Source organism: Ailuropoda melanoleuca, chromosome 16, assembly GCF_002007445.2.
Source record: "Ailuropoda melanoleuca isolate Jingjing chromosome 16, ASM200744v2, whole genome shotgun sequence".
Lineage (NCBI taxonomy): Eukaryota > Metazoa > Chordata > Mammalia > Carnivora > Ursidae > Ailuropoda > Ailuropoda melanoleuca.
In genome coordinates, this window is record NC_048233.1 from 44,149,758 (window position 1) to 44,161,067 (window position 11,310).

The 11,310-nt window shown below is 42.0% G+C and overlaps 1 pseudogene; it reads left to right on the forward strand.

The window, feature by feature from the left end:
* The first annotated feature begins 4,652 nt into the window (after positions 1-4,652).
* Positions 4,653-5,524, forward strand: LOC100480187 (annotated as a pseudogene).
* Positions 5,525-11,310: the final 5,786 nt, after the last annotated feature.

The following is an 11,310-nucleotide window of genomic DNA, read 5'->3' on the forward strand; positions in this document are numbered from 1 at the left end:
CTCTGGACTAAGCATGGCTCTGTGGGGTTCTGGACCAGACATCTGCCCCAGACAGCAGCTCTGTATGTGCTAATTTTTGGCAGCCTAGTGGGCCCTTTTAGAGATGTTAATGGGCTCACAGCCAATACTGCTTTGCATACAGGCCCCCATCCTGCTGTGGGTCAGGAATTCAACCCAGCAGAGGCTCGGCATACCACTGAGGCCTCGCTGTTAAAATGGGAGTGGTACCTTTTAGGAGTTGAGTGCACCCCAGCTAGGTGCAACTAGTGGCACCCCCACTGGTGGTTCCTTTAGCAGTTTGGGGAGCCCCTTGGGACCCACTTTCTGAGATGGAAAGAGAGTTGGTGGTCTTCGCCGAGAGCAGTACAGCTGCTAGACGCAGTGCAGCTTGCTGGAGGGCCATGGCGTACCATCCTGCTAGCAGCATAGCCCTGGTCAGGGAGGACTCTCCGGGCTGGGCCCAACTGGCAGAACGGGTGGTCGTGCACCCGCCTCTGCAATGGCCAGGTTGTAGAGACTCCCAAGATGATTCCTGGGCAGTAGACAATGGGCTCGTAGCGGGGTCTGCACAATGGCAAAAAGATAATTTCACGATTCAGGGAAAGCCCCTCTGGAGTCCCTCCATTTAGGGAGAGATAGCCAACTTGTGCATAAGGGTTATCTTGTCTCTGCATACACATGCTAATAAACACAAGAAACGCGTTTTAATAACAGTGCGGACTCATCCAAATTACATACGGTTCGGCATGAGCCACCTTTCAGAGTACCAGACACAGCCCTGGACACAGCTAATCCTCCAGAGATGCCCTGTCCATAGCAGAGGGGCCCATATCATATCAGGCCATAAGAGAGTGACAGCACTCCTTGACTGGGCTCGCAGGTGCAGCATCCCCCTCACCCCTGCTTTAGGCAAAGTGGTGGCAGATAAGTGCCCCCTTTGCTCCTAAACAAAACTCCGAAAACCTCCCAGGTGGGGACATGTGCCCCTTGGCGACAGAACTTATTTGATGGCAAATTGATTTTACCAGACTGCTGCCACTTTCTGCTGGAGCTCCCAGGTATGCCGCGAGCATCATAGAACCTTCACTGGACTCCTGCTGGCTGCTCTTTCCAGAAATGCTGCTTCCCGTCATAGAATTTCCTCCTTCACCAGGTATGTGCACGCCCCCTTTGGCCCACGAGACATTGTAGATTCAGATCAAGGTACCCATTTCACCTCCTGAGCTGTTCAGACGTGAGCTCCAGAAACATGGAGTCTAGTGGAATTTCCACCTAGCCTATGGTTCTCAAGGGGCTGGACTTAGAGAGAGGCAAGTGATCGCTATCCCAGTTGTTGAGGCATCACAGGACAGATTGTTGTGAGTTTAGCCAAACTGTTCTATGATGTTGCTGTCTTGGCATTCATTTTGTGTTGCCAAGTGGCCTACAGCGGCCTCGGACTGACACTCGTCCCCTCCAACAAATTCATGCATAGATAACAGCCATAAGCAAATGTAAATGCCTGATAGCATCCCCTCCCCTGAACCCCCAAGGGCTTGTGAGCAACAGTCTCCCTTGCTTTTCAGTCCCTTAGATAACAGCCCTGTGGAACTTACTGAAACCTGGCTTTTTTTGGTTTGAATTGACCAATCTGACGTTAGTCCAAGAACTCCAAGGCCTTCCTCCCACAGAAGGCATGTGCCCCAGGTCCTGCCGCTTACTCTCTGCCTTCACCCTGTCTTGACCTCCCACGTGGCCCCTCTCTACATGCTGTGTACTTTCTCCAGGCCCAATGAGTGCTAGACTTCTCTATTTCAGCTTCCCTTGTGGTCTTTTGTTGAACTATAGCCCGCCATTGCATACGCTGGTGTTGTACTTAATAAATGTTAATTTAACAAATTCACAACCAAGCTCATTCAAGTTGCTTTGTAGTTCTCCCTTCTACTTTTCAAGTTTAAGAAAATTAATATAGACTCAGGGCTTACAATAGTGAGAAGCCTGCTCTGGGGCTTCAGGTGACCTTAACGAACATTCTGTCCACGCAATTCACACCTACTTCCGTACAGCTTCATCCAGTTTTGGTCCTTTACCCTAGTTCATCGCTGTCAAGACTGGGCAATGCTGGTGTCAAAGGAAATGTCAGCAGAGCAAACTCTTGACAGTCTGCACAGCGTCGGGATCAAAGTGTGAGAGGGAGGACGATGGTGGTTGAGGCCCATGGTCAGTTTAGGGAAGGAAAGTGTGGTCTTCTTTCAGGACACACCTTCGTGTCTCTTTCAGCTTCCTAGGAGCTCTTCTGTGTGTCTCATTTTTTTTTTTCACTTTCTTAATGATATTTTATGCTTTCACTGTATTTCTTTGGCCAGTTAATTAGGCTCTCTTTTTTTTTTAACCCTAGAAAGACAGGAGCTTTAATTTCCTACTTTTTGGGAGACTCACATTGGCTTACATTCTTTTAAATGTAGCAGCGACAGTGTGTATTCTGTAATTTACACGTGAATTTATAACACAAATTCCTTTTTTATTTATTGGGATTATAAAAAAAGTGAAAGTAAATGATAAGATAGTGTTACACAAGGAGATAATTTATTCTATTTGACATCCTTTTCTTACATCCATTATGCCATGTAGTATCTGGGAGACCGTGTTGTTCATTTCCAGAGAGAATTCGTTTTGTTTTAATGACAAACACAGTTTGAGATAGAAGTAATTTTAACATCTTAATGTCTGTTTTCTGTGGTCACCTTTAAATTCAAACGAAATCTGGTTCAGTTGCCCGCTGGCAGTTGCTTCTCCTTACTTCCCCTCTACCCTCCTTTTCTGTTTCTGTCCCCCTTCTCCCATCTCACGTAATGACTATATTCTTCTCTTCTATCTTCTAGAAACGTTTCTGTTTTGTCATTACATTTCAATCTAAAATCTTCCTAAAGTCATTTTTTGTGATAGTCACGTAGGAGTCAAATTTTATTTTATTCCCTATGGCTGTCCAACGGACCCAGTGACACTTATTTAAAATAAACAAACGTGCGAACATTTTCTGACTGCTCTGCCTTGCCACCTTTGTGGTAAAGAAAAAAAAATACAGTTCCTTTATTTCTGTTGTCTACATTATATTCTTTTTTCCTGTTTGTCTATTCTTAAACAGTACCACCCTCTTTTGAGAATGGTGGCTTTATATTAAGTCTTGATATCAGATAGAGCAGGTCTTCCACCTCTGATTTTCTTCAGAAATATCCTGGCTCCTGTTCTTTGCCTTTTTTGAGAGGGAGAGAGAATGAGGGTGGGGAGGGGCAGAGAGAGAGAGGGAGAGAGAGAATCTTAAGCAATCTCCATGCCCAGTATGACCCCGATGTAGGGCTCGATCTCACAACCCTGAACCCAAATCAAGTCAGATGTTTAACGGACTAAGCCACCTGCACCCTAGTCTGTACTTTGTAATTGATTATGCTTTTCTTTCCAACTTATCTCTGAACTCAGGCAAAGACTCCTGGGGCAAAGCATTCTGTGATGTGAACCAAAACTTCTTCCTCAAGCAATAAGGACTAACCTGAACCAGCAAGATCCCATGTGATTGACCCCAAAACAACCATCAACCTGACCTTATTGCCCATCTGCACATACCCACTGACCTTTGTCCCACATTTCCCTTCCATAAACCAGTAAGTGTTTTTAGCACTTTGGAGACAGTCTTTGAGATGTTATTCTTCTGTCTTCTGTGTTGGCCTCACTAAAATAAACTCCTTTCTTTTCTCAGCATCACTTGTCTCTCTGCCTTGGGATGTTGTCAGTGGCGAGTGGCTGAACCTGGTCCGTTTGGATCCCCGGAGCCAGGTGCTTTACACTCCTGCGCCCCGGCTGCATTGCGGCCCTGAAGGAGGCCTCCACAACCTGTGAACAGACGGATGTGTATGAGTTCCAAAAAATTCTGTTTACCTAAAATAAGAGAGTGGCTGGCTTGGGAGCTGAAGTTTGCTGAACCCTACTTTGGACAAACAGGTGTGTTTATTATACCCTAATGCAGCCTTCGTTTACTTCCTCATTACTGTTTATTGTTTCCTATTTAATAATTATTTGCTATGTCAATATGTGAAGCTATTTTCTTCTGTTACCTTATTCCTTGTTTTATTTTATTTTTACATTTCACATTTAGAGAGACCATCCATGAAGAATAAATATTGTTCTTTTGTATGGAGGTCAGTGTTCATTTTTACCTATATATCCAAATTTCCTTGCAACATTCATTTAAGAGTTCGTCTTTTCCCCAGCTTTGTTACAAATCAGATTGCTTTCTGTTTGTGAATTTTTTGAGCCCTCTGGTCTGTTGCATTTTTCTGTTTCTCTATTCTTGGCCCAACCCAGAATATTTACTTAATAATAGAGCCTAATGGGATAGACTGGTGATGGGTAGTAAGGAGGGCACGTATTGCATGGTGCACTGGGTGTTATACGTAACTAATGAATCATCAAACTTTGCATCAGAAACCAGGGATGTACTGTATGGTGACTAACATAATATAATAAAAAAAATTAAAAAAAGTAAATCTTTAAGTAAGCTAGTTAATTCCTACAACCTCGTTCTCCATGATTATCTTGGCTATATTTACCTTGTGAATTTCCCTATTGCTATGTAACAAAATGAGACACAAACTTTGTGTTTTAAAACAAGGAAATTTATGTTCTTCCCATCTTGCAAGAAGGCCTGTGAAAAAGCTGAGAAGCCACATACTAAGGAGAAGAAACCTGAAGCTAAGTAGGCTGATACTGGTGGCAGGATGAAGAAGGGTAACCTCAAGGCTAAACACCAAAGAAAGGGAAGCCCCGCTGCAGCCAAAGCCCTGTCCTAGTCAGAGGGATTGGCAGATATTCCCCATCCGCTGTGTATTCCAGAAAGGCCACGTACAACAGCAAGTATTCAGCAGCTAAATCCAGAATTGAAAAGAAAAAGGAGAAGGTTCTTGCTACTGTCACAAAACCAGTTGGTGGTGACAAGAAGGGTGGTACCTGAGTGGTTAAAGTTCACAAAATGTCTAGGTATTATCCTACTGAAGATGTGGCCTGAAAGCCGTTGAGCCACAGCGAAAAACCCTTTCAGTCAGTATGTGAGAAAGCTGCAAGCTAGCCATCACTCCTGGCACCATTTTTTAAAAAATAAGATTTTATTTACTTGAGAGAGAGAGCATGAGCGGGGGGAAGGGCAGAGGGAGAGGAAGGAGAAGCAGACTCTCTTCTGAGCAGGGCACCCCATGCAGGGCTCGATCCCAGGACCCTGAGATCATGATCTGAGCAGAAGGCAGACACTTAACCGACTGGGCCACCCAGGTGCTTCTCATGGCACCACTGTGATCAACCTCACTGGGCTCCACAGAGGCAAGAGGTGGTTTTCCTGAAGCATCTGAGCAGTGGCTTGCTACTTGTGACTGGACCTCTGGCCCTCAGTCGAGTTCCTCTCCATAGAACACACCAGAAATCTGTCATTGCCACCTCCACCAAAATTGCCGTCAGCAGTGTGAAGATTCCCAAGCATCTCACTGATGCTTACTTCTAGAAGAAGCGATATAAACCCAGACACCGGGAAGGTCTTTGACAGGGAGAAAGAGAAATGTGAGATCACAGAGCAGAGCAAGGTTGATTAGAAAGCTGTGCACTCGCAAATTCTGCCAAAACTCAAAGCTGTTCCTCAGCTTCAGGGCAACCTCCACTCTGTGTTTTCTCCCACAAATGGAGTTTATCCTCACAAACTGGTGTTCTACGTTTCTTACAAAGAACCTCATTAAGTAACTGATCTGTTAAAACAATAACAACAACAGCAACAGCAAACAACAAAATTAATTATCCTCCAGGTCTGTGGGTCGGAAGTCAAGGATGGCATTTTTGGGCTCAGGGTCTCTCGATGCTGAAATCAAGGTGTCAGATGACTGTGCTCTTGTCTGAAGCCTGAAGTCCTCTTTGAAGCTCACTTGTGTTGGCTGATTTAAGGCCATTCAGTCCTTAGTTACAGGACTAGGGGCCCCACTTGCCTGTTGGCTGTTGGCAAGGAGCTGTTCTTAGCTTCTTGTGCTCAGTTTCTGTTGCTTATGTGTTTTCCTCTTCATCCTTTTTCCCCCTTTCACTTGATCACTTATAAAGCCATACAATGGGATGCAAAGAAAGGAAGCAGCTGTTCAGGAGTGGGCCAGCATCAGTGTACGACACATTCATGACCGGGATAAGCAGCACAGGTCAGGATTTATACAAGATGGCACTCCATCTTTAGAGCCAGTAACAGTGTACCGAGTGTTCTGAGTTTCAAATCTTTCTGACTTTCTTTTCTGTCACTAGTGGAAGAAAGCTTTCCTTTTTAAGAGCTCATGTGATTAAATCATGTCCACCCAGATAATGTCCTTATGTGAAGGTCAACTGTGCCATATAAACTTCATCTTGAGTGTAATGACTCATCATATTTACAGGCTTCAGAGACTAGTGCAAATCATCTTTGGAAAATTACTTTAGAAATTCTGCCTGCTGCAGTCTGCCCTCTGGCTTCCAAAGATTCTGTCTGTCCCAAATGCAAAATATGTTTGCCTCCTCCTATAGTTCTGTCACTCCATTTTTCAGCATCAACCAAAAGTCCAAAACCACATCTAAATGTCAGCTCAAAGATGCCACATCTCATCATCTGAATGAGGTGGCCGAAAACCCTGAGCACAATTCCTCTCCATCTGGGTCGGGCAGTTAAAGGGATAATTTATTTGCCCCCAACATACTACAGTTGGACAGACATAGGAGAATAGCTAGAACATTCCTGTTTAAAAAGAGAGAAAATAGAAGAGTCACTAGTCAGAAAGAGTTTGGAAATCCATTAGGTTTCTAGGCATGGGGACAACCCTCCCTGGTACTTGCTCTGGTTCTGCTGAGTCAAACTTTCTTTTTTATGAAAGGTGGGTGGTATGTGATGTGCCTAGCTGCTTAATTTCATCAACCTATTTCCTTGTCTGTAGAAGTTGGGCTGCCTTTCATTTTTACTCTCTCTTTCTCTTTCTGTCTAAGCTGGAAGTGTTTCTAACACGAATCTCTTGTAAGCCGTGTAGGCCTCGTGTGCGTGTCATGATGACCCACTCCACTAGCAGAAAGATACGTCCACAGATCTTCCCAAAACAATCCCTTCTCTATCTTCGGTGAGGCTGGGGTGTCTAACGGTCAAGGCTCTTAAAATTCCTTTGATGAGAAGCTGGATCTATGCAGACACCTTTACTATTTTAGGATGATTTTTGTGTGATTGAGTATCTGGCCTTCTGATCTTTGAGGTTACAGCAAAAGGAGTTGTACTGTCACACAGTTAGCTTTTTCTCTAGGACCACTTTGTGAGCAATCTGTTAACTTTAGAATCTTTGCTGTCTGGATAGGCAAGAGTTTTCTGAATCCTCTATTCCTGGTTCCTTCTTCTTTAATAATTCTTCCCTCATTTTCCCTTTCCTCTTGCATTTTACTATAAGCAACAGGAGAAACCAGGCTGTGCCTTTAATAATTTTCTTGGAAATCTCCTTGGCTTAGTATCCAGGTTCATCATCTACAAACTCTGCTTTCTGCATAGCTGAAGGAGACAACTCCACAAGCTTTCCGCCAGTACGTGAGAAGGATTTTCTTCTTCCAGTTTCCAATAACACGTCCCTCACTTTTTTCTAAACCCTCACCAGCTGCCTCTTTTGCACGCGCATTTCTACAACAGTCTCTTTACTTATTTATTTTTTTAAAAAATATATATATTTATTTATTTGACAGAGAGAGAGCGAGAGCATAAGTAGGCAGAGCGGTAGATGAGGGAGAGGGAGAAGCAGGCTCCTTGATGAACAGAGAGCCCGATGTGGGGCTCGATCCCAGGACCCTGGGATCATGACCTGAGCTGAAGGCAGACGCTTAACCGACTGAGCCACCCGGGTACCCCTACAACAGTCTCTTTAAGGCAGTTTAGATTTTTCTATCCTGTTTCTCAAAATGTTCCCAGCTCCCAACCCCCGCCCAATTCCCAAACTAACAGTTTTAGGCATTTGTTAGGGCAGCATCTTCCTTCTAGGTACTGAACTCTGTGTTTATTTTCTCTTGCTGCATAAGAAACTACCACAGATTTGGAGCTTATACAATAGCTTTTTATCATATTGTAGTTTTTTAGGTCAGAAGTCTGGCATATCGCAATTGAATTCTCTGTTCAGGGTATCACAAAGCCAAAATCAAGATATCAGGTGGGTTGGGCTCTCTCCTGGAAGCCGTTGGGAAGAATCCTCTTCCAAGCTCACATTGTTGGAAGAACCCTGTTCCTTGTGTCTGTGGTTGAAGGTCCTGTTTCCTTGCTGGTTGTCAGCTGCAGGCCACTCGGTCCTCTGAGAGGCTGTTCACAGTCTTTCTCACATGGTTCCTTCCATCTTCAAACCAGCAAAGGCTTGTAGGAACTTCTAACACTTTATCTCTTACTTCCTGCTCTGACATCACCTAGAAAATCTCTGTTTTAAAGAGATGCAGTTAGATCAGACCCACCTGGATAATCTCCCCGTCTTAACCTGGACTGTGTTATTTAATTTAAATTAAGTGCAGGTTTGGTAGCTCATCAAATTCACAGCTTCTGACAATGAGGGTAGGACATCTTTGGAAGCCATTTTAGAAATTCACCCTACCACAAGATTGAAATCGTGGAGCTACTAGCCAGTTTTCAAGAACAAAGTGCCCACGTTTTGACTGGAATTTCCTCACATCTATAAATCAACTTGGAAAGAATTAGCATTTTCAATATTGTATCTTTTAGGTGTTTACATGGTTTATGTCTTCTATTTATTTGTAGTAATTTCTGTATGGAAGTCTTGAACATCTTCCCTTACGTGGCTTTTTGAGTATTTGATTTTATTAATGGGATTATAAAGGGTATCATGTAAGCAATTCTAGTTTTTTGTTGTTAGCATATATAAATATAATTGATTTTTGTATGTTGTCCTTGTGTTCGGCACAATGATACATTCGTTTTTTGATTCTGATAACTTAGTAGCAGGTTTTTGGATATGTTTTAAAAATTCTAGATGTCTTCTATGAGTAATAATTTTACCAATTTTTCAGCATCATTTGAGATAATCATATGCTTTTCCTCCTTTGCTCTGTTAGTTAGGTACCTAACACTGGTGATTTTCTAGCATTAACCCTATCTTGTATCCCGAAAATAAATTTGATTTTGTTGCATTGTGCTATTATTATTCATTTATAACTGGATTTAGGTTGGCAATACATTATTTAGGATTTTTGCACTTACGACCATGATAATGATTGTCTTACAATTTATGCTAGTACCTTTTCAGGCTTTGGCTCTTGGTATCAAGGATATACTGTTTTCATATATTCCCAACCATAATTGAATTCCCAGTCCTGTTCAGAGTAGATTAACTCTGATGAGGCTGATTTACATGGTTCTGATATATACACCTGTTCCCTAAACTTCATTTGAAATTATTGTATACTAAAGACTTGATGCAGTACAGACTTTCTGTTGCACAGACCTGTTCCGAGCTTCCTAGATGGTTAGGAATTACTCTTGCCTCAAAAGTTGTTTTTCTTAATGAAGTCTTTAATTCTTTCTATACTCTTTTGCTCAGGATCAACAGTGATGACAGAGAAAAAATACCAGACTATCGTATGGAACCTAAGACGGTTTTTGGAAAAAGTTGGCAGGGTACAGAGTAAACACTCTGGATCCTTCAGCAAATAAGATGATAAACACGGATAGGGTGTGTGTGAGGGTTAGAAGGGGTTCTGGGAGGAACACTTCTGAAGCCTTCCAGGGTGAGCATGGCACTGTATCAGATGGGTATTGACAAGGAGTCAGAGAGAGTCTAATTGTCTTCAAGCTTCCAAGAAAGAAGTTTTAGAATTCTAAAAATACTGTGCTAACTGCAAACATCATATAAATAAAACAGTGTTAGCAGAGTTTGAAGCCGGGTAAGGGATAATGAGATATGTGGATAAACTGAATATGAAAAAATATTCAAAGAACCATGGACAGTAAAAATAGAAAGGCATTCAAATTTAGAAAAAGGGAAAGGGAAAAATGATAAAGGAGAAAGAAATAGTCCATATTCCCAGAAAGAAAGAGCAAAGGAAAGAAAGGGATAACACTCAGAAATATCACTCTAATTGTTTAGCTTTGTGGAGGAATCTCTGTTGTTTTATGTTTCCAGGCTTGGAATGGCCACTCAAAATTAGTGCTTTGTATGTATAAATTAATTTGGAGAAAGCAGTGTCTTCAAAATACTGAGTTTTCCTATTCATTGATATAATTTACCATTCATAGTTACTGCATAGATGTTTTGAACATGTATTACTAATTACTTGGTTATATCACCATTATAAATTGTATCATTAAAAATTCTATGAACACTTCATTAGGTACAATTCTATACTCTACATTACTTCAGGCAAGGGATTTCCCAATTTTTATGCCACTATATAGCAAAGTTTCCCTGTGCTCCAGGTTTTTTTTTTAAATTCCTGAAAGCCTTTATTGAAAAGTATTTAATACAAACAGAGATATAATAATTACTAAGCATCATTGAAAGACACAATTCAGAAGAGAACCCTGTTTGAGCACAAAAAATACCAATTTTATTCACATAACTGTAGGAAAAAGCAAAATAGTGCATATAAAACCACCCATATTATCTACACTGTCATTGTAACACGTATGCAGTGTAACTGAACAAGCCAGTTTAATTTATGGAACTAATCTGACCATGCTTTTAAAGTTTGTCCGGTGATATATAATTATTAAAGAATTGAATTCATTTATGAAAGCAAATACTAAGAAATGCCATAGGTTACTAATCATTTGCTAAGAATATGAGGTTTTGGGGGCGCCTGGGTGGCACAGCGGTTAAGCGTCTGCCTTCGGCTCAGGGCGTGATCCCAGCGTTATGGGATCGAGCCCCACATCAGGCTCCTCAGCTATGAGCCTGCTTCTTCCTCTCCCACTCCCCCTGCTTGTGTTCCCTCTCTCGCTGGCTGTCTCTATCTCTGTCGAATAAATAAATAAAATCTTTAAAAAAAAAAAAGAATATGAGGTTTTGAAAAAAATGCCATTGAAGTTTCAATTCCTTTTTTCATGAGCAAGTCACTGGTTTCTCAGTCAGCTTTTCAGGTGGAATATCTAGAGTCTGAGATATTGTGATGAAAAGGAAAGATGCGTGTTACGAATTACCACATTTCCCCGGAAGAAGCTGATTGGCAGATGAAAGTCTATTGATGAGTTTCAGCAGGTAAAAAATATTTAGTACTTAATTTGTGTATTTGCCTTGTGTTAAATATTGTCACAGATTCAGAAGC